Source organism: Sceloporus undulatus, chromosome 1 (assembly GCF_019175285.1).
Source record: "Sceloporus undulatus isolate JIND9_A2432 ecotype Alabama chromosome 1, SceUnd_v1.1, whole genome shotgun sequence".
Classification (NCBI taxonomy): Eukaryota; Metazoa; Chordata; class Lepidosauria; order Squamata; family Phrynosomatidae; genus Sceloporus; species Sceloporus undulatus.
The window spans coordinates 70,871,444-70,896,328 of NC_056522.1; the positions used below are offsets into that span (position 1 = coordinate 70,871,444).

Sequence of the window (24,885 nt, forward strand, 5' to 3'; positions counted from 1 at the left end):
CATGTGGTTTCCACACCTGTGTGGGGTCTGTATGTTCCTGAGCAAAACGAGAAATCCATTTTTCAAGGGCATGTTTGCTGGGAGGTATACAGGGATTTCATCAAGTGCATATTGTCTGCTGAATATAAAGAAGTTTGTTGGGTACATGCTAGGGCAAAGAGATAACAGGAGGTGGGAAAAACAACTCCTAGCAAAATAAAAAACGAGTGACCCTCATCAGATCAGAGGAGTGTAAAGAATTACGTAATGCTGGGCAGCTGGCAGCCATGGGAGGCGGGAGGGCCAGAGCCCTCTTTGCTCTGAGAACAGGGGCCTTGTGTTACAGGAAGCTCAGGACTGTTGCTAATCCTGCTTGCGCCTTTCACATCATGAAACCGTACATGATTTCAGGACAATTTGCCACAGTTGGAATCAGGGTGAGGAAGGCTATATTGCAGCTGGCAGCTCAAGGGGAAGCTGAATGAAGGGGGAAGGGGAAAGCCATGGTGATGGTGAGGGAAGGGGGAGTGTTTCATTAGTTTGTCTCTTTAAGGCCGTTTGGGCTTTCTTTTAAAGGCACCGCTTTGTTAAATTAGAACAAGACAATTAACAGGAGTTGTATTCTCTTCCTTGCTGAAAGAGGAGAAGTTTGAGTGATAGTGGTGTTTATCACATGGAGGTTTTTGCAGCTTTTTACAGCTCAGTTCCAACGTGACTGCGGGTCCAACGATGCGAATTCACGCTAAAACGTGATGTATTATCTCAGGTGATTGCCTTCTATGGGGGGTTCTTATGAGGCGCTTCCACATTCAGTCTGCACTGACTCATTTTGGTGAATTCGGAAACAGGCGAATTCACCAAAATCTGCTTCTAAGCTCACTTTGATTTCACTTCAAATTGGTCTGGTGTGGAAGATCACTCCAATGTCGCCCTCCTTGGCTTGCTGCATCCTGCTCCTTCATCCCCCTCCTCCTCCTTCACCCCATCTCACCCCCTCTGCCACCCTGCCACCTATCCCATAATCCCCTGCCTGCTCCTGCACCCCAATATGCTCCCCTCCTTCACCCTGACATCTATCCCATCATCCCCTACCTGCTCCTGCACACCGATCTGCCCCCTTCCTTCACCCTGCCACCTATCCCATCACCCCCTGCCTGCTCCTGCACACCGATCTGCTCCCCTCCTTCACCCTGCCACCTATCCCATCATCCCCTGCCTGCTCCTGCACACTGATCTGCCCCCTCCTTCACCCTGACACATATCCCATCATCCCCTGCCTGCTCCTACACCCTGACCTTCCCCCTCCTTCACCTGCCACCTGTCCCATCATCCCCTGCCTGCTCCTACACCATGATCTGCTCCCTCCTTCACCCTGCCACCTATCCCATCATCCCCTGCCTGCTTCTGCATGCCAATCTGCCCCCTCCTTCACCCTGCCAACTATCCCATCATCCCCTGCCTGCTCAGACCCCCACTGAGCATGCGCAAGGGTGCCAATGTGAATATTACCGGTGTGGTAATACAATTTGCACTTACTCCACTTCCCCCTTGATTCGGAAAGGCAACCAGGTAGGATAAAACATTGTGTTTTAATGTGAATTTGAATTGTTGGATGTGCAGTTGCATTGGTACTGAGCTGCACAGCCCCCCCGTGTGATAAGGGCCAGTGAATTACAAAATATACTCGCATTGGAGAAATGAAATTCTGCTTATTAAAAAAATCCCAATCAAGTCTGGACCAAAGATTAAATAGGAAATTAAATAGGAAAGGGTGATGGGGACTACCCACACAGAGAGACAGCCTGGTTGACTGTAGGCAAGTCAAACTCTCTCAGCCTCAGAGGAAGGCAGTGGCAAACACTCTCTGAAGAAAAGTGCCAAGAAAATCTCCCTATCCTCCACTGCTCTGCTCAGGTCCTATAAATTGATGTCCATGCCCATCCATCTACCATGTGGTCTTCCTCAATTTCTACATCCCTCTACCTTTCCTAGCATTTTTTCCCCCAATGAGTCATGCCTTCTCGTGATGTGACCAAAGTACAACAGCCACAGTTTAGTCATCTTGACTTCCAGGGAGATTTCAGACTGGAACCACTAAAGCAGGGATGGGCAAAGTATAAACTGTGGGCTGCATGTGGCCCTTGGGATCTTTACATGTGACTCAGGAAAACTTCAGAAGGCCCCCAGATACCCCAAATTTAGCTCAACAGGGAGTGATCTGGGGGATAATATCTGTCTTGAAACTGCCCAAAGTTTTCCATAACAGCAGCAGTTTAATAATAATTATTTATTTTTTCTATTTCCCGCCTCTCCCTGCAGATCGAGGCGAGATCACATCAATGTCATCAGTACAGTTTATAAAATACAGAACAGCTTAAAAACAACAGATTAAAAACAACATTATATAGCAACATTATATAATAAAATACAGTACAAACAATACTAGTCAGCCAAGGTGTTGCAATAAGGGAAATCCTCAAAAGCCCAGCAAACCTCCAAAAAACACAAGGAAAAAAGTTTTTTAAAAAAACACTGCAAAGGGCAGCTGGAAGTGATGTCGTATCACTTTGGTTGTGGTGAAATATGTCAGTGGGGCCTGCTGGATGGGGGTGGGGAAGGAAAATGGCTCCCACGTCCTACACAGTTGCAGACTCTTGCACAAAGGCTTGAATGACTTTTTCAGATTAAAACAGCTAGTATTTCTATCTAGCATGGTCATAGGCTATGGTTTCTGGGAGTTGAAGCTCAAAACTTACTTTTCTGGATTCTGAGAACCATATACTGTATATAAATCAGTGTTGCCAAGTGTTTTTCTTCATCAGGTGGGGCTGCACATGTATAGTTTCTAGTAGAATACCACAGCAGATCAGTTGGTCCAGAGGAGAAATGGAAACTGGTTCCTCAACTTCCTTCCAGGTCTCATTCTCTAGGAAAGCTTCTGGTATCACTGCAAATAAGCTGGTATGCTTATGGGTGTATCCTTTGAGGATGGGCTCTGATGAATTTTCCATTCCTAGGAGCAACAGACCTTGAATCCAGATGTTTGTCTGTATAAGATAATTTTTATTCAGTGCCTTTTAGAAGGAATGGTTGATCAAATACAATGGAATTCAGGGTTCCTGTGTCGTTCATACTGAGGACAGTTGCCAGGCACAACTTTTGGCAGGAAGTGACAAAAAACACACTCCGTGCCATTGCCTTCATCCATATAACTGTTATGCTATAGCATCCTTCTCCACTTGAGCATCTGGTCATCATAAAATAACCTACAATCCAGCCAAACTTAAGAAATTCTAGCTTCTCTTGATTTTAGCAAGGAAGTTAAGAATGTGTTTAAATAACAGGTTTAAATAACATCTGTTTAAATAACAAGATGGATCACTTGGGGAAAGCCCTGAATCACTGTGATTGAGTCATGAGCATTCAGAAATGACTGAGCATAAGAGAAAAGATATGATAGTTGAACAGCATTAATTGTAACAATCTGAGAGCTAAAGCAGTAATAACGATGACTATGCACACAGCATTAATGATTCATTAAAACCAGCCCTCCATACCCCAAGCAAAAAAATCATTTTCATGAAAGCAAATACCTACTTTTAAATCAGCATGGGAAGTCCTCCTTTCACTGCAATATGAATGAAGTCATGTTTTATTCATAGCAAATAAAGATTTTATTGTCCTCTTCGTATCTTTTCCCTGGGCGAGCCTCTTCCTGCTAACTGCAGCTATTATGATGATCTGGCACCACCATTTAGTATTTGGTCCCTCAGGAAGGGTTTCCCTTCCCCTGATGTACTGTTTTATTTTGTTTTTGGCCAGCTTCTTCGTCTTGTTGTATCCTTGAAAGATAACATATTGGTTAGGTGATTTGAGTTGCTAAAGACTGGTCTGTATCTGTGTGCATCTGTGTTTAATTTTTTAATAGTCTGATCCATAGCTAGGGTAGAGAAAAGCAACGAGAAAGGGAGAATCATATACAGTACTATGCTACTAGCTGCTTTGGTAAAATAAACACCCAAGTAAAAAGAGCCTTTTCAGACTGCATCCATCCTGGACTCCCTTCTCTTTTAGTATTCCTGACCATAGGATCACCCCCAGTATTTCTCTAAGTTTACTGAAATCTGCTCTCCTAAAGTCTAGAATGTGTATCTGACTATGCCTGGCTTCTCCTTTCCACTGTATAACAAACTCCAGGAGAACATGCTCACTCCCACCTAAAGATCCCAACACTTGCACCCCATTAACCAAGTCATCCTTGTTGGTTAGGATCAGATCTAAAATAGCTGACCCCCTTGTTGCCTCTTCCACCTTTTGGAAAATGAAACTGTCTTCGAGGCAAGTGAGGAATTTGCTAGACCTTGAGGATTTGGCTGAGTTTGAATTCCAGCAAATATCAGGATAGTTGAAGTCACCCATCACTACTACATCTCTCCTTTCTGAGTGTGTAGTCATCTGTTCAAGAAAGGCGTCTTCCAATTCCTCCGTCTGACTGGGGGTCATCCAGTCCTTGTTGTTTCCCTGCCCTTTAATTTTTATCCAGATGCTCTCCACCTGGCTTCCAGGATTGATGTCCTGGATCTCTTCACTGGTGTAAATATCTCTGACATACATTCCTCCTCCTTTCCTGTTTGGCCTGTTTCTCTTAAAAAGGTTATACCCCACTATTTCTACATTCCACTTCTGAGATTCATCTCACCAGGTTTCAGTGATGCCTATTATATCACATTTGCTTTGCTGTACTAGGAGTTCGAGTTCATCTTGCTTATTTCCCATGCTCTGTGCATGAGTGTAGAGACATCACAGACCATGGGTCCTCTTAACTTGCTGTCTGTGCAAGTTTTTTTGCCTTCCACTGTTGGGTCCTTGCACTATTTGTCTTGTTTCCTCTATGTCAGTTTGACTATTTTCTCCAGCACTTTTGCCTTCCTTAATATTGTCTCCCTTCCCCATGGAACTCAGTTTAAAGCCCTCCTGATCAAGTTCTTGAGACTGTTGACAAAAACATTTCTTCCAACTGGCATGAGATGCAACCTGTCCGTTGCAAGAAGTCCCTCCTCATGGAGCCACAGCCCATGATTGAAGAATCTAAATCGTTCTCAGTGGCAGCCAGTTGTTTACATCTGCTGTTTTCCTCTCCCTTCCTGGACCATGCCCTTCAACTGGGAGAAGAGACGAGATGACAACTTGTCTATTTCTTTCAGCTTCCTACCCAGAGCCTTGTAATCCCTTCTGATATTCTGAAGGCTGTGTCTTGCAGTATCATTGGTTCCTATATGGACCAAAAGGAAGGGGTATTGGTGAATACGCTTGACCCATCTTGTCAGCCTCTCAAGACATCTTGTCAGGCCTACAAATCACTGCTTCTGTACCCCTCAGCAAGGAGTCCTCCACTATGACCACACACCTCCTCCGAGGCTTAGCAGTGACTGTTCTCTCTGGCTCCCCTGCTCTGTCCCTGAAATCTGTCCATGCTACTCTTTCTCGTTCTCATTGATAAGGGAAAGAGCTTCAAATCCATTCTCTAGTTGCAGGTTCCCAGAACAATCTTTTCTTGGCCTACTTCTCTGTGTGACATTCCTCCAGCTGTCTGCCTTCTGTGTATGTGAAGTGACCTCCTCCACCCCAGCAACTTCCTCTGTATGGTCCCTATCCAAGACCGTTGGTTCCGTTCTGACCAGGAAATCCTCTTGCTCCCTAATATGCTGAAATGTAGCTACTCTGGACTCCAGCTGCTGGACTTTCTCCTCCAAGAGTGCTACCAACTTGCACTTGATGCATGTGAAGTTCTCCACATCTGTAGGCAAGAAGGCAAACATCCCACAAGTGTTGCATGTGACTGCAGCAGTTCCATCATTGTTCATACTGAGAAGTCTTAAGTAATTAGTGAAACAGGACTGTGGACTTCCTCCTCAAAAAATCTCTGGTAAACACAAATGTGAAGGCCCCTGATGACCTGGCCTTTTCACCAGTCTCTGGCAGTGAGCTCAGTCAACTCAGCCTCTGCTGTAGTTTTCCTTGGATGGAAAAAATTTCACACACCATTAGACGCGTAATTCTGGGAGAAGTTATATAGAGCTAGTCAGCTAGCTCTGCCCCCTAGTGACTCACAGATGTGACTCACAGAAGCTCCACCCCCTCAACAACAAGCACACTCTCCCAGTGTTTAAAAAATTCAAACACTCACCACTCAATATGGCTGCCCAGCTCCTTCTCTCCTTCTCCTTTCTGTGGCAGGAACTGATTTTATTTGGAAGATCATAGTTTCATTCCAAAGCTTTTGTATCTGAGGTGTCAAAATAATAAGATTAAGATTCTTTCAATATCTGAAAATGTGGTGTGTACCGAGTGCTGGTAGTATACATTGTTGTTTGAATACAAGTACAATTTATTCATGACAACCATATACAGATTATAGCCATCAAATTACAATCTTACAAAAATTATTAAAACCTTTGAAAAAGTTTAAAATCACAGTTGCCGTTATAATATATAAAACAATAAAATGTAAACAAAAATTGCATATTTTTAAAATATTAAGCATGTCACAATGTTACATAATCAATTCAAACTAGTATACATATATTTAGCACAGATTCCCACATAGGCCATTATCCTTGTCATCTAATCTAAATTTAGCTGCTTTTTCTGTGAATCTGGCGGTATTAAACATAACAGACTTTACTGTATTAGACAGCAAATATGTGATTGTCTCTATATCATTTTTATTAGCTACTGGTTCTGAACTTCAATTCAGAAATTTATCTCTTGGGGTCTTTATGTATCCTGCAATGAAACATAGAGTATATGGTACCTTCAATGTTTCCACTTCCACAAATGCAAACATGCTGTTCCTGGGAATCTGTTTATATTCCCCTTAAATGAAATTAATTTTCATTGTCTGGAATCATAGGGCTATAAAAGCCCTGTGAAGTACAGGTTGAGTAATTTATGATAAATATTTCTCCTCTCCAAAACATACCTTTAGAAAGGGGAAACTAGAAGAGAACTTTGACATTCTAGTTGGACCAATATCCCGCAAAGCATAATATTCTTGCATCCTTTCTTTAATAATTTTCCTATTATACTGTAGATCACAAGATTTTAGAACTGTAGGGCTCAGGCCAAACTTCTTCAAATTTGTCTCATATTCGAGTAGCCATTGATTTTTATAGATGTAGACTAGCATGTACAGTAGTTGTAGAATCAGTGTGTAGAGAGATCTTGTAGCATCTTTGAGACTAATTGAAAGAAAGAGGTTGGGAGCATGAGCTTTTGTAGACTTCAGTCTACTTCCTCAGATGCTGTGCATAAATCTGTGGAACTAGACTGAAGTCTATGGAGTTTATCGCATTCACTTTTGAGCCCAATCTGGACACAGGATGGGATCAGGCTGGAACTGGGAAAAATGGTTTTTATCACACAGGACATTGCGTTGCACTGCCGCCTGACCATCACTCGTCCCCGAGCTGCGCTCTGCTGGCCAATTTTGGTAGTATGGAAAGCTTCTGTATCAAGGATCTGTGAAATGGCAGGAATCTAAGAATAGTTCTTGGCATGAATCCATACCTACTGCCATTTCACAGATCCTTGTATCTCTCTCCAGCCATGTCTCTCTCCAGCTTCACAAGTACATAGCTCAAAAAGTATTGGAGTAGTTCAGATTTCAGAATTCTGGAAAAAGGATACACAACCTGTATTGCCTTAAAGTGAATCATAGCGTATAAAAGTGTAAAACATATAAAAGCCTAAAAACATATTTACACTACCATTTGTTAAGTGCACAATAGTGCTAGGCCTAAAGAAAAGATGAAAAAATGAAAATAATAGAATTTAAAATTGCCAGAATATGACACTGAGTCATGAAGTGCACAAATGCTGTAAACAGACTGAACACAGGCCACAAAATGGTATTGTACTGTCTAATCGAAAAGTGCCATATTAGCAAAGTGCTGAAAGTGAAGCATGCTTGTATTACTTTCAGATTTCTCAAGCTGTTTCTCTCAGACATCAGCCTGGAAGGTAAGGGTATATCTGAAAGGTAGTGGCACTAGTCCTCCCAAATGATCAGTGCATCTTTAGGCAGGCATCTTCTAGCCATCAGTGTTCATTAAAGTAACTTCCTTTGCAACTGAGCTATATAAAAGCAGAAAGAAAAGGTCATCTCCTCAATTTGCATGGTCATAAACCCAAGCTTCAGTTTGTCTCTTTATGAACCGTTAGTGAGCTTGATTGTAACATACCAATTTATTCCCAGCAATGGTTAATGTCCAAATAATGGCTCTTCTTATAGAGTGTTTTTCAAGCTTTGAGGATTTAACAGTCATTTACTGCTGATCTGTGCCTTGCCTTGCAAGACTAATAGTCTAGATAAAAAAAATACTGCTGTTGCAAACATTCCCAGCCCTTGCCTTCAGCCAGGTCCCACCCAGTCGCTGTAACCAGTGTAAGAGACTGTGTTTTCATTGCAAAGCAGCGTGATTGCTTCTCCGGTATTCAGTGATGATAAAGCCTGGGTGGTCTTTCAGTTCCCCTCAAGTAAGAGCTTTTGTTTTGATCCACACTTCCTTTTTAAAAATTCAGAATGACTAGGTGATGGATACGATAAAATGAGTAGGAAAGCTGTAAAAGAGGCCAGGAGTCAAGGATGTACATTAATACAAAACAGAGAATTTTGACAGGCATTGTTTCTTTCACCCATGCAGTGCTGTGCTCTCATCAACAGCTCTCTTTTATACACCAAGGGGACGTTTTACCTACTATAGGAGTTCGGTCATCCTTTAAAACTGGTAGTCTCTCACTACTGAAAATCCTCTTTTGCACAAAGACAGCAAGAGTGTTTAACCTTCTACAACACGATAGTGTCCAACTCCCCCATCACTCCTTCTGCACAACACAGGCAGAAGATGTTGGGAAATATAGTCAAATACACCTGGGGAAATGTTGGCTTCAGATTAACAACAGAGAGGATGATACCTATGCAGGAAAGACAGTTTTGTCTCCATTATGTAGGTTTGCATTTTATGTAAATCTAAAAAACAGAACATACCCGAATACAGAAAACACAAGGCACTGACCTACCCATTGGAGATGCAGTGGGAAGATCTATGTTTCACGCAACCTGTTTTCAAAGGAAGGCCTTTGGGATGTGACTGTGAGGAGCTGTGTTATAACAGCCAGGCCGCTGGTCCATCAAGCTCAGTACTGTCTGTGGTGACTGGCAGTAGTTCTTCAGGATTTCAATTCTAGTTCAAGATGGCAAGGAGTGAGTGAATGAAATAATTAAAGATTTTCTGTACCTTGGCTGAAATATTAATCAAAATGGAGACTGTAAGCACCATATATAATGGGAGGTGAGCATCCAGAGATTTTGGTATCCACAAGGCATCCTGAAACCAAACTTCAGAGGATACTGAGGGCCTATTGTATTTGCACAGATTGTTTAAAATTATGCATATTGCAAAATTTACATGAATTGTGCAAATGCTTGGATTCCTGCATGGAGTTTCCCTGAGCATTTTGTATATAAAATACAATATTTTAATGCAAGTAAATCCTGTTGGTTAATCCCAAAATGCAGTAGAGCCTTTAGACTGAGCAATTGTTGAATGATGAGTCAAGAAGTAAATCTCATTATTTGAATAGGTCTATTCTAGGATTCAATGCACTGCATTTTATGCAAAAATGCACATTTTCCTGCTCCAAAACATGTTTTCTGCACAGGAAAAACCATATGTATTTTGCACAAATTAATTTTCCACAACCAAGTCCTGATGTGCAAAGTATAATTATCTTTACTTCAGCAGGGTGTCCTGAATGTTGGAACAAACTGTGGAGAATCTAAATGTTAATTAGTATTCTTCACACTCCTAATTATTTCACAGTTGAAATCAACTATGAAGGTGTGGGAATAATAATAATGTCCCATGTAGACTAACCATGTGATAGACACAGCAGACTCCAAGAAAAAGCTTGGGAAATTTGTAGGCAGATGGCATTTATTCGGTTTGGATTTGCATCAGACTGTAAACCTGAGTTCCCATGAAAGTTAATACAAGAGAAGATTCAATACTAGTTAGCTCAGCACTTAATCTCCTCAAATGGAGAGAATCCTGGTGGCATTCACTCACCAGGAACACACTGGGTGCTCTGCTAGCTACATCTTTTTCAATCAACACAAATGTAATCTATAACAGTTTTGTTGCCTGTAATTTATAGAGTATTGTATGCCTGACAAAGATCAGAGCTTCAAGCTTAAGGGTTTCCGCTTGGCTTCTTTCCCAGGCTGATGATGATACTGAGTGTCTGCCTAAAAGAAAACAACTTTAAAGACCATTTTAAAAAGTCATACCCTGGTAATGAGCAAATTGTTGATGATTTAGATTTGGAGGAGTGTTGCACATGAGGAGAGCACCAGATGGATTATGTCCACAAATGACCTTTTGGGTCTGACCTATACTCTTTCTAGTTTAAACTGTTTTGCAACACTGAATGTTTTCTTTTAATTTCCATCATTTCTGTGAACACTCTCTGTTTCCTATGCCATTAAAAAACAACAACACACCAATGAAACAACAAGGCAAGGCGAGGCATCAGGGGATCATAAAAGAGATATTTGAAGTTTCTCATGCATGCAGATCACTTCATTTAACTTCCAAGTCATTTGTAAGAGACAATCAAATAAACCCGGCAAGATGGAATGTCAACTCTGTCAGCAAAAGAAGGACACTTTCCAGTGGGAATTGCAGAACTGTGCCATCTTCCAGTTCCCCAACTTCCCAGTGCTGCATTTTAACTAAGTGAGGGAACCAACATGAGCTAATTGTCCTAAATGAATGGATTGTTTTTCATGTTGGGGAAGAAAGGAGTGAAGAGAGGTCCAGATATGGCTTTTAAAAATTAAGTCTGTTTTGATAATCTGTGAACATGACTCTTGTAGTGTTCTCTCTACTCTGCCTATGGAAACGTGGGAAACAGTGAAGAAACAAGTTCCATGTGTTCTAGGATGGCCAACTGTTTATTCAGTGTTGAAAAAGCCCAATGTGTTTCAGCTACAATGAGAAAGGCCTTCTTCAGGGGCTGGAAACAAATACAAATACAAATATATTATAAATATTAAAAAGACAGGACAACACTCAATGAACTATAACATAAAAAACCCATATTGTTCATATAAAAATTATACATACCCTTCCAATGAATTCAAGGGAATTGTAAACATTCTCCAAAATGCAAGACCATAGAGATTAAAGAGATCAGAATCTACAGCATTTCTTTATATAGACATAATTTTTATATAAATAATATGTATATTTATATGCGGAGAATATAAATCCCCCAGATCCATAAATCTTCCAGATCCACTGAATTCAGGGGAATTCAGTGGATCCAGAAGAAGCACTTTAAATGAGTTTAGCACCGGGGGGGGCCCCTTGACAAATGGTGTCAGGAATTTGGCACAAGTGTGAACAAGAGCCATTTAAACCAGTTCAGATTGATCTGAAAACCAGTTCATTATGTAGTGGGAATGAGGCCCACGTTATGTATATGTATATGTGAACCAGGCCAGGCATTTTACACTTGAAAGCAGATTTCATGAGATTTCACAGAACATAACTCACAAAAAATTCTACAGAAAAGGAATTAACAGGAAGGAGACAGCACAGTTATCTCGGTTTTTTTAAAGGTAATGGGCTGTATCCAGATTCAGAGTATATTTAAAGCAGACAGATGGAAGCCTATAGGATTTAGATTACTCGTAACCTGCACAAATCCCATTGGTTTGATGAGTCTGCTTTAAGTATGACTAAATCTGAATTCAGAAAGCCAGCATGGTGTAGTGATTTGAACACTGGACTATGACTCTGGGGACCAGGATTAAAACCCCCACTCAGTCATGGTAACCACTGGGTGACATTGGGCAAGTCACACTCTCTCAGCCTCAGAGGAAGGCAAAGGCAACCCCCCCCCCACTAAACAAAACTTGCCAAGAAAATCTCATGATAGGGTCGTCTTAGATTCACAAATTGGAAAAGTCTTGAAGGCACAGTACAACAAAAGCTCAGTACAACAAAAATCAGAATTCAACCCGCTGTTTTCAAAAGTGGCATTTTACTTTCAGAGGAATTATACTTGCTTACCAACACTGGTTTGTTGAAGAAAACAGTGCCATTAATAGTGCTTCTTTTGAAGCAGTGAGGAAAATTTGGATTGTATTACTGCAATCAGTGCCAAGAATGTCTTCATTAGCTGGTGTCTGTGATAGTTTGAATGATGAATGGCACAATCCACCACCCTGCCAGTGTCCATCATATATAGCAGGGGGGGCAAGGGTTAACTGCTGTTCATTTTAGTCTTTAGAAAGCTGATTTTTGAGAAATGTATGTTTTTGGATTACAGCTCTCAGAATCTCTCAGCAAGCATGGCAAGACTGGTAGGAAAAGAAGGCACCATCTACTTGAAGATCTGTAAGTGTGTGCGTGTGTGTGTACACACATGCTCCTTTGATATATTGAAACAAACACTCATAACTTGGGTTACAACCTTTTTTTTTTTTTTTTTTTTTTGCAACATCTCACTCTGGACATCTGCCTTCAGAGCATGAGAAACTTAATTTTAATTACAACTTCCAGAATTTCTCATAATTTTGGGATCCTAGGAGCTGCATTCCCCAAAAGAAACTTTTCTATGATGTGCTTAAGAGAGGAACGCATTTTTGTGGCTTTTGGGGGGCAACCACTTAAAACACCTCTTACCCCCAGGGTATTTGTGGAGCTTTATGTCAGAGGGTGGGAATCATCAAACTACATGTTGTTCAACTGCAACTTCCATCAGCCCTAGCCAGCATGACCTATGGCAAACAATGCTGGGACCATCTGGAGGACTACAAAATTCCCATTTATATATTTTAAATACTTTATGTAAATATAGAAAGATTCTTGACTGTAACTAGAAAGCCTGTCTCTCTCAAGGCTAAAGGACCCTTAAAGCATGCAAGATAAATGAATGATTAATATATGTTATGGCTTGTTTTATTTTCAAACAAAGGCTTTAGCATGTCACTGCAAATTTACTTATAACATTTGTATCCTGTCTTAGGAGTTTATCTCATGGGAGGGAAGCGCCCAAATCCTGTAGATAAACAGGTTTTAAATCTGTGAATATCCCGCAAGAGTAGGACTATGTTGCGTGACTTTGGCATTAACCCGACATTAACCCATGCAAAAAAACGACAAAATCATGCCACTTTTTAACTTCAGGCCGCTTTTTGCACAAGTTAAGGTCGGGTTAATGCCAAAGTGCCCTGATGTGTCTGAAAACAATCCTGCTTTTCCAGGATATTCACAGGATTTAAACCCCGTTTATCCACGGTATTTGGGCATTTTGCCTCCCATGTGATAAATTTAGAGCACTTTCAAATTACACAGTTACGGGGATATGATTTCACATTAATTGTCATGGCAACATGCTATCGAATCCTGGGATTTACAATTTGGGGAGGAGTACTTAGAATCTCAGCCAGAGAGTTCAAGGACTCCCCTAAACTACAAACCTCAGAATTGCAATCTCAATTGCCTCTGTAATGAAAGGGATTTTCTTTTACAGGTACAGTCAGACCTCTGTATCCGCAGAAGATCCGTTCCAGACCACCCCGCGGATACAAAGAAACATGAGACCTCAAGTCCCATTCTCCCTAATGGTGGCATGATATTTGCATGCCCACTAGTATACCCATGTGCATGTGCAGCCATTGGGGACAATGAGGCTTGTCATCCATGGACACTCAGATCCATGACTGGCAAGCCCACGGATTCAGAGGTCTGACTGTATACCACAGTTAACAAATCAGGTGTGTTTCTGGAAATTCCTTCTTTAACAGAAAATTTGGTACCAGAGGCAGAAATACGATGGAAAGAATAGGGATATGTTCCTAAACCACAAGAAGGAAGAGAAATTCAATATGTTTCTGCAGAATTTTTATCCAAAAGTAACAATATGTACATGGAAAGAGAAACAACCAGGTCAGATAAGCTTCTTCCAAATGCACTGAGGGATATCTTTTCCTTTCACCAACTTCTGCTTTTCTTAGGATGGCCATTTTGATGACCAGACTTAAGCTGCTGCTACATTAAAAAAATAACACAGTTTGACATGGCTTTAACTTATGGAATCCAGAGCTCTCTGACAGAGAAGGCTAAATATCTCACAAAATTACAAATCCCATAATTTCATAGCATTGAGCCATGTCAGTTAAAGTGGTGTCAAATTAGATTAAGTCTGTGATATAGATGCAGCCCTAGAGATCTATGCTTGTTTGCTTGGAGTAGATGATGAGGTAGGTTTAGCTGCTTTCTCTTTTTGTCTATGTTCTGCTATGTGTTCTGCTGTTCACCCATGCTCAGTAAGAGATTCCAGAGGTAGCTGCTGTTTATCTTGCCTGTTATATGTAGGCACACAAAGCTAAAGTAGGATCAGCTAGAACAGAATATCACCTTTACCCCAACATTGGGAATACAGTCACCCCTTGGAACTCGTGGGGGATCCGTTCCACACCCCTGCTCATGAGTTCCAAATCCCGTGCATATTGAAGCCCCATAGACTTGAATGGGGCACATGCATGCAGGGGGCATGTCCCATTAAGGTTAATGGTGATCACCCCTCCGCAGAATTGGAGGGGTGACTGTAATTGCATTGTTTACTGCAGACATGCTGTTGCAACCTGACACTAAAAATCTGTTTCTCTTGCCCTCCTTCCCCATCCTCTCAGTGCTGATACTGCTAAAATAAACAAACAAAGCCACTTTCAGTAGACAGAGGAAAAGAAGGAATGGGGATGTGGGGACATAAAAAGATACTTTAAAAAGAAGCCTCTTTGGCAGAGGTTTTCTTAACTGAGGTGTGCCTGTGTTTAAAAAGCAAAACTGAATTTGACTCACCTTCTCCTGACTTAATCTAATCTGTATCCAACTTTCCTCTCATATGGGACCCAAAGTTGCTTACATGATATAGTAAAGCAAAATAGCTTAAACAATAGATGTATGTGTGACCTGCAACCTCTACATACAGTGCATGTACAATGCAGAGTGGATAATCTTCATCTGTGGCCAGTCACTGAAGACAGAGTAAGGTAGTAACTATCATTTGATTTACTCACAAATTGTTATTCATTGGATTAGCACAGTACCTCATTGCTGTTGTCAAAATGATTTGTCAGAATGATGGATGTGCGGTACCTGATTTGATTTTTGAAGTCTCCTGTCCTCCAGATCAATATGTGTATCATATTGATGGAGAGGTAAGGAATCAGGCTATATTGGGTCCTCAGGGCAGTCCTTTTATAGTCTTTTATTAAACTTGACTTCTGTCAGCCTAACAGCAATATGTCGTTTATTATATTTGAACCAATGTCTGTTGCATAATTCAGCTCTCCAAGCTATCACCTCTGCTGGCCCAGCACTGGAGAATCTAAGCTCAACACACTGAATTTTATGAACAGACTAGAAAAAATATGCAATAAATATGTATATGCTTTAATTCAGTTCCCAGGTTACAAACAGCTAGGGCCATTTTTAAATTTGGATGAAGACAAGAAAAGAGGGATATAAGTAGGGTTGCCATACTGCCGGACCTCCAAACCGGGAAAATGTAGGGGGGAAAAAAAGTGTCCTACATTTGAAAATTTTGTCCTACATTTCCCTTGTGATTGCGGCAGGGAGCAGAGGCCAAGCGGTGAGGGAAAGCCTCCACTTAAGGAGGCTTTCCCTCCCCGCCTGGGCCCCGGGCCTCGCCGCGATCGGAGGCCAGGATCAGGGCCTCGCCTCCTTCCTGGCCCCCTCAGGGACCAGGAAGGAGGCAAGGAGAGCGCCGGCCATCGCCGGGGCTTCGCCTCCTTCCTGGCCTCCTCAGGGACCAGGAAGGAGGTGAGGAGAGCGCCGGCCAACGCTGGGGCCTCACCTCGTTCCTGGCCCCCTCAGGGACCAGGAAGGAGGCGAGGAGACCGCAGGGAGGCAAGGAAGTTGGCGCAGCTGCGCCCAAGAGGCGCCGCCTCCCTGCAGCCTCCTCTATCCCAGGCCTCGCTGCCCTCCTCTTCCTCCGCGCGGCCATGCACAGTGGAGGAGGAGGAGGAGGGCAGCGAGGCCCCGAGGGTTGCCTAGCAACCCCACTGCAACCGGGCTTTTCCCGGTTTTTGGCTGCACCCGTGCCGTGACCGGGCAGGTGCCGCCAAAACCGGAAAACACCAGGTTGCAGCTGGGTTATGGCAACCCTAGATATAAGGAGGGTGGGAGAGAATAAAGCAGAGTAAAAAACAACTATATTTGCACACAAATGTTGTTATAGGTTCTTCTGCACTTGCATATTCCTTTTTGGGGAGGCTGAGGTGTGCTTTTGCTTTAAATACTGATATGGAGGAAATCCCACACATTTACATATTATTCTGTTATCACATTCTGATAGTTTATAGGTTTTAGTCTAAATCCAGTTACAAGCCTGGACTAGAGCAGACTCATTTAACAAATAAGTGTTATTTTGCTAGTCTGGAATTGATTCAATATATCCACCCTAATTGGGACTAGCAAATTTAAACCACTATTATTATTATTTTAAAAAAAACATCATTATGACCCATTTATTATATGACAGGAGAAGCAGTATACATCCAAACATAAGGTATTTATAAAAAGCCTACTGGATCATAACCAGCAAATACAATTTGTCAAAACTAGCACACTTACTTTCTAATTATGATTCTTTTTTTTCTTTTCCTCACTCTGTTCACTGACCTGATTTTTCTTATAGACAAAAAGTCAGACTGAGTTTATAATGGATATGGTTGAAGGGAGCCCCACTAACCTGATTTCTTAAGTGTCTAAAGACTATATGATTGCGGGTAGTCTATGATCATGTGCTAACAAGTTTTGGAAACTGGGAATGTGAAAATGCATTTGGTTTGGAAATTGGGAAATGTAACATCTGAATTGAGCCTATGTGTGTATGTATATTTCAGAGCTGAGAAAGGTTAACGTTTTTGCTGTACAGCTCACAGTAGTTCCCACTAGTCCTTAATATTGTCTAGCCCAGGGGTAGGCAACCTGCGGCCCGCGGGCCGGATGTGGCCCGGCAAGGCCTTGGGACCGGCCCCAGCCCGGTCCTGCTGCCAATTGCTGCCGGAACCTTTGGCCTCTCGCGTGAGGGCGTGGGGCCTTTGGCCTATCAGGAGGAGGCAGGCAGAGGGGGCAAGCGGCAGGCAAGGGGGGCAAGCAGCGGGCAAGGGGGGCAATTGTCTATAGAAGCCTCCGAAACATGCATTTGTATTAACATTTATTTTTAAATCAGCAATTTTTTTTGCGTGTCCTCCATTTTTAAAAAAATGTGTCCTCCATTTGAAAATGTTGTCCTACATTTGTCCCGGTTTATTTGTTTAATTAATTGTTTTAAAAATTATTTAATTATTTATTTTTTGGCTTCGGCCCTCCAGTTGTCTGAGGGACAGCAACCCGGCCCCCGGCTCAAAAAGGTTGCCTACCCCTGGTCTAGCCAATATGGACAATGGCCAAACTCTGGGAGTTTATAGTCTAAAAACTATTCCATCCAAACTCTGGTCTGTTAGGAATGTACAGAAACTCATCTGTACCCACCCTTATTTTACCCACCCTTATTTCATATCATCTTGGTTGATATGATGATTTGGTTAATGGGGTGCAAGTGGTGGGATCATTAGGTGGAAGTGACCATGTTCTCCTGGAGTTTGTTATACAGTGGAAAGGAGAAGCCAGGCATAGTCAAACACACATTCTAGACTTTAGGAGAGTGGATTTCAGTAAACTTAGAGAAGTATTGAGGGCGATTCCATGGTCAGAAATACTAAAAGATAAAGGAGTTCAGGACGGATGGGACTTTCTCAAAAGGGAGATACTGAAGGCACAATTTCAAACAGTTCCAGTGAAAAAGAAAAATGGGAGGTGTCTCAAGAAACCAGGATGGATGACTAAGGAACTTTCAACCGAGCTAAGTTTGAAACGGAACATGTATAAGAAATGGAAAAAGGGGGAAATCACAAAAAAGGAATTCAAAGAAATAGCAGGCATGTGTAGAGGTAAAGTCAGAAAAGCTAAAGCACAGAATGAACTCAGGCTTGCTAGAGAGGTTAAAGACAACAAAAAGGGCTTTTTTGGATATGTCCACAGCAAAAGTAAGAAGAAGGAAATGGTAGGGCCACTGCATCGAGAGGATGGCAAAATGTTAACAGGGGACAGAGAAAAGGCAGAATTACTCAACACCTTCTTTGCCTCAGTCTTCTCAGAAAAGGAAAAGGGTGCTCATCCTGAGGATAATGGAGCAGAGGACAGAATAGGGGAATTTCAGCACAGAATAAGTAAAGAGATAGTAGAGGAATACCTTGTTAATCTAAATGAATTTAAGTCTCCGGGACCAGATGAACTCCATCCAAGGGTATTAAAAGAACTGGCAAATGTAATATCGGAGCCATTGGCAATAATCTTTGAAAACTCCTGCAAAACAGGAGAGATCCCAGCAGACTGGCGGAGGGCAAACGTTGTCCCCATCTTCAAAAAGGGGAAAAAAGAGGATCCCAACAATTATCGTCCAGTTAGTCTGACATCAATACCAGGAAAGATTCTGGAGCAGATCATTAAACAAAGAGTCTGTGAACATCTAGATGGCAATTCCATAATCACAAAAACGCAACATGGGTTTCAGAGAAACAAGTCATGCCAGACAAATCTAATCTCTTTCTTTGATAAAATTACCAGCTTGGTAGATGAAGGGAATGCTGTGGATATAGTATATCTTGATTTCAGTAAGGCCTTTGACAAGGTTTCCCATGACATTCTTGCAAACAAACTTGTAAAATGTGGACTAGACAAGGTAACTGTTACATGGATTTGTAACTGGTTGACCGGCCGAACCCAAAGGGTGCTCAACAATGGCTCCTTTTCATCCTGGAGGGAAGTGACCAGTGGGGTCCCACAGGGCTCTGTCTTGGGCCCAGTGCTATTCAACATCTTTATCAATGACCTGGATGACAGAATTGGGAGCATACTTATCAAATTTGCAGATGACACCAAATTAGGAGGAATAGCTAATACCCCAGAGGACAGGATCAAGATTCAAAATGACCTGAATAGACTAGAAAGCTGGGCGACAGCTAACAAAATGAAATTCAACACGGAGAAATGTAAGGTACTGCACTTTGGGCGGAAAAATAAAATGCACAGATATAGGATGGGTGACACCTGGCTGAATGAAACTACGTGTGAAAGGGATCTAGGAGTTCAAGTAGACCACAAGTTGAACATGAGTGAACAGTGTGATGCGGCAGCTAAAAAGGCCAATGCAATTTTAGGCTGCATCAATAAAAGTATAGTGTCTAGATCAAGAGAAGTAATAGTGCCACTGTATTCTGCTTTGGTCAGGCCCCACCTGGAATATTGTGTCCAGTTCTGGGCGCCACAATTCAGAAAGGACATTGAGAAACTGGAGCGTGTCCAAAGGAGGGCGACTAAAATGGTGAAGGGTCTGGAAACCATGTCCTATGAGGAACGACTTAGGGAGCTGGGGACGTTTAGCCTGGAGAAAAGAAGGTTAAGAGGTGATATGATAGCCCTGTTTAAATATTTGAAAGGATGTCATGTTGAAGAGGGAGCAAGCTTGTTTTCTGCTGCTCCAGAGAACAGGACCCGGAACAATGGATGCAAGCTACAGGAAAAGAGATTCCACCTGAACATTAGGAGGAACTTCCTGACAGTAAGGGCTGTTTGACAGTGGAACACACTCCCATGGAGTGTGATGGAGTCTCCTTCCTTGGAGGTCTTTAAACAGAGGCTGGATGGCCATCTGTCAGGGATGCTTTGATTTGGATTTCCTGCATGGCAGGGGTTTGGACTGGATGGCCCTAGTGGTCTCTTCCAACTCTACGATTCTATGATCTACCTATACTGATTTGGTAGAGACTGCCACAATTAATCCTCTATCATCCCACTTTTTAAACTGTTTTTAAAATGTCAGAATTTCTCTCTCCTTCTCCCACTTCCCCCCTTTGTCCACAGGTTACTTCCATTGCTGCAAACTGAGTTCAAAGTGCAAAGGTAGTTTGCACTCAATTCAGTATGGAAGAATGGAGAGGCAGGAATTCAGTTTTGTCTGTCCCACTTGGCTCATACTGTTGCATCCTCTTCTAGCTTGTGTATTCTTCCTAATTAACAACTTTTGCCATCTTGACCACACTCTGATGTTACTTGGCCACATATGTCCCAGTTTTCAGCTGTGAAATGTTGGATGTTATGCTTATTCCCAGACTGAACTATCCCGGCCTCAGGATCTCAGGATCTCCCCCCTCCTCAGTAATGTCTCCAAATCCCCCTTTTCTTTTCTTTAGAACTGAAGTTGCAGTGGTTTATTGGTTGGTATTATTCTGTTTAATTTATTGTTGTTTTAACAAGTTATTGTGGTTTTAAATTAGATATGCAGTTTAATAACTTTTTGAGGGGGGAAGGGAAATATATTGTTTTATGCTGTATGTCATTTTAATGTTGTAAACTGCCCAGATTGATTCGCCACAGGGCAGTATATAAATAAAAATGTATTATTATTATTATTATTATTTATTATTTACATGTACTATTTACATGGGGATGGGAGGGAGAAGAGCTGAGGAGAGTTTAGAGTTACACCTACTACATTTTCTACCACTCTTGGGACTCCATGTCCCCCTATAATAACATTTTTAAAAATACACTTTTATTTTTGCCCAAACCAAGGAGATACTTGGGATAATTTGCATGCTGGACTTTTCCCCCTCCAGTAATGAGAGGCTCAGCTGGTTTTGTTCGGCTGCTGGCGGCCCATTGGGTGACATACAATTTTCACATTCAGTTCCTTCCATATGCTCCAACTGCCCCAGTTTGGCAGGGACAGTCCTAGTTATTCCTGTGCTGTCCCACTTTTTCAGATGCTTTGCACTGGTCTGGGGCCGAAAGTAGGGCTCGGGAGAGCAGAGTGTCCACACGCTTCCAAGCCCTACCATGCGCTGTAGGCTCCATCATGTTGCACTGCCATTTACATGGGGGAGCACGATGATAACATCTGCTGTGCACAGCGTCCGAATGGCATGGCACACAAGGGGTGTCATCATGGTGCACAGGCCACGCAAATGGCATCCATTCTGTGGTGCAAAAAGACCCCCCTTTCTGGGGCTTTTTTCCCTGCTGTGTACAGGCCGCGTCGTGTGGTTGCCATGGTCTGCTTCTGGGACAGAAAGGGGTGGCATCTCGCCACCCCTTTCTGCCCATTGTCGAGACACTAAGACAAAAGGCTGGGGGAAATGATTATTTACACTACAGATAATTTTCTGTGTTTTGCTGAGAGTATGGAAGGGCCTGAGAGAGAGCAAAGGTCATTCATTCTTCCTTGAAAAACCTCCAGTACTTTTGGTGATGCTGAATTCCTTCTCTCTGCCCAGTCAGCCTTGAGAAAGGAGCCACGTCTATGCTGTTTCCCACAGAACTTGGTAATGCAACATCTTCTCAGTAGAGCTCTCCCATCAGGTAATTTTGTAATTAAGTCCCACAGCCTAAGAAACCCAGTGTAGTGATACATTTTATTGGTCAACATGTTGGGTTTTCTTTTTTAAGTAAAAACGTTTGTTGAATGATTTCACACGTGTTTCTCTCCCCCTCCCCCCTTAGTACACAAGTTCTGATCATATATTATCACTGACACATCATTTTGACAATAGTAATGAGGTGTTGTGTTATCCAGTGAATAATGAATATGATGAAATGAGTAGCTTTACTAACCTTGGTTAGTCTAATCTGAATTTCTTTTGAATAGAAATAAGTAGGTTTACATTTTACTATGCATACTTTACATAGCAATTACTATGCAGTTTGCAAACACCTTGTGAAAATATATTGTTGGCTACTACATCTCCTGGAATGTCCCAGCCAGCATAATATCTAGTCTAGAGTTGTTGTCCAAATAAGCAACTTTTCCAAGCTCTGCAACAGCAATACAGTTAAATAGTATTTGAAGCACAATCATACTGGTATGGACATTACCTCTATCAAAAAAGCAGGGGGGGAATCAAGGCATACTCTCCAATTTTGGTAGGGGCAGTCCTTTTTAATCCTCTGTCATCCCACTTTTTCAGCTGATTTTAAAATGTCTCGGTTTCACTTTCCTCCTCTTGCTTTCTCTTCTTGTCCTTGGTTAACAGCTATTGCTGAAAACTGAGACCAAAGTGCAAAAGCATTTTGCACTCCAGAATTCAACAGGAAGGAAAGGAAAGGAAAGGAAAGGGCCAAATCTCACTCCTCATAGAAGGACTAGGCAAAAGCAAACTGCTGCTGCCTCTCTCAGCTTGTATGTTCTTCCTCATTATTAACTTTTTTCATCTTGAAGACATTCTGAAGTTGCTTGGCCATATGTGTCTTGGTTGGAGAGTATGTCAAGGCCAAAGAGTTTAATTTAAAGGGTTTCAGAGGAAGACAAAGAACAAGGTCACTGGGTGACCTTGGGCAAGTTGCATGCTCTGCTCTCAGAGCAATGCAATGGCAAACCTCCTCTGAAAAAATCTTCCTTAGAAAACCCCATGATAGGGTAACTTTAGGGTCACCAGAAGTCAGAAATAATTTGAACACACGGGGCACACACTCAATGAACCAAATTGCCTCTAATTGCAAAATAAAAGTAGGCATTCAATTCATATTTGGTCCGGTGGAACTGGTTATATACACACATACAATTGGCACTCCATATCCACAGATTCCTTATGAATATATATATATATATTCCAACAAAAAAGCAAACATTGATTTTGCCATTTTATAAAAGGGACACAATTTTTTGCACTGTTATACAGTATGCCCGCGTTATACGCGGGTGCACTATATGCGGCTTTGAGCGTACGGGGCTCAAGGGGCGGCGTGTCCCATCTGAATGAATGGGGTATGCGCCCATGGCGTGTGCGCGCCGCCGTGCTGCCACGCCGCTACGCGCATGAGCCCCATTCATTTGAATGGGTCTCGAGCATAGGCGGAATTCACCTTACATGAGGGGGGGTCCGGAACGGATCCCCCGCGTCAGGTGAGTTTCCTCTGTATTTACTGAGATTTCAGCATTCATGAGTTGTGGTATCTATGGAGGGTTCTGGAACCAAACTCCATCAGTTACCAAGGTTTTACTGTACAAACGTTGCTGCTATTGTTCATTTGAGCCACTGAATGTATATCTTAGTATCCAAGGGTATAAGCGGTAACCTAAGAGCCAAGAACTCCTAGTTAATAAATCATTTCATCGAGAAACTTCATAGGGCATTTCAGCCAGCAACTGTTCTCTTACCTTCAGTCTACTACTAAAAGTGGCATGTCTTACAGTATTGATGGGAAGATTTTTGAAATAATGTCTGTGACAGGCTTATAAGTGTAACACCTGATTGTCATGTCCAACAGGATCCCTGGTTTTGAAACTCAAGTTTCAGTAGTTAAAATTCAGAAAATTTTTGTTAAGAAATTACAGGTCCATTTCAGTGACTTTCATTGTCAGAATTGTCCTGAAAGCATTAACACTAGCTAATTAAACTGCACACAATTTCAAACTCTAGGCAGCCTTAATTTTTATTCGTTATAATTAAAAAACACATTGTCCCCTCTCATTTCAGAACTGCCCCTTCATTGTTATTATAGTCAGATTCTTTTCACTGAAACAGCCTTGAACAAGCTTGATCCATGCCTCCCTCCCTCCTGTTACTATTTCAGCACCTGTGTCTGAGATGCTGCTGCTGCTGCTGCTGCTGCTGATGATGATGATCCCACCTCTCCCTGTGCATTGAGGTGGGTTATAATAAAGGAAATAAAAATACATAACGCAGCATAATCATCAATTACATAATTCCCCAACCCTCCACCAACATCGGAATAAAAACAATCAATTACAAATTTTATCATTAAAATTAATTAGAAAACAATTAAAAGATGGACAGATGAGTAGAACAACTAGGGGCAGACGGGGCTATCTTTTTGATGGGAGATCAGTCCGCAAAGGCCTGCCAGAAGAGATCTGTCTTGACAGCCTTTTTAAAGGCATCAAGGGTGGTAATATGACAGATCTCCTCCGGCAAGCTATCACCAATAGGCTTTTCTATTGTATAAACCATCACAGTGCTTAACATTTTAAGACAGGCAAGGTGTATATACAACTCTTGACACTGACGTGCACATAAAAATGACAATCAGAAGTACTGTACACTTTATGAAAATATGTTATTCTCCACCCCTGTGCTCTTTGTCTTTCTCTCTGCTGTCTCTCTACATCCACACTTTTTCATTCTCATTGATCCCACTGCCCCAAGTATCTGTACCCCTTGCTGATGAGTTGCCTTTTTCTCTCCCTGCGCCACACCAGACAGACTTCTCTCCCCACTCCAACAGTTTGAAGAGTGTTGGGTCTTGCAGAGGAGAGTAGCACATGGAGTTGTGTAGAGGTCCTGTAAAGAAATGATTCTCCCATGTCTGCTTCCAACTTAGTCTCTAAGGGAGAGTGGAGGTGTTTGCAGTTTAAAGACCTTACTGCATGAATGATTTTAATTAACTGAAATTCACTAATCAATTTTAAAAATAAAAATAAGCCCAATATACATGCCCTGATAATCTCCTTAATATCCACACCAAATTTCAGGTGATTAGGTTTTGTGGCCTTGGAGGCAAATGTCCACACACATATTCTCTTGTAATATTATACATAAATTATAATGATTATCGTCTTCTTCCTCTAACAAGAAAGGAGAGGCATCCCTCCTGGTATTCTCTTCTTTATCTCTCTACCACTGATGTTAATTTCCGCTCTTGCAGTTCTTAATGTCTTCATAAAATGATCACAGGCTTTACACAT

General features: G+C 41.9%; 1 long non-coding RNA gene across 1 annotated transcript; it reads left to right on the forward strand.

Annotated features, from left to right (window-relative positions):
* Positions 1 to 331: 331 nt before the first annotated feature.
* On the forward strand, positions 332 to 23,805 carry LOC121922834. The gene is made up of 3 exons (XR_006102240.1): positions 332 to 416; positions 12,379 to 12,446; positions 23,754 to 23,805. It is a non-coding gene; the product is annotated as an uncharacterized LOC121922834 (long non-coding RNA).
* The last annotated feature ends 1,080 nt before the right edge of the window (positions 23,806 to 24,885 follow it).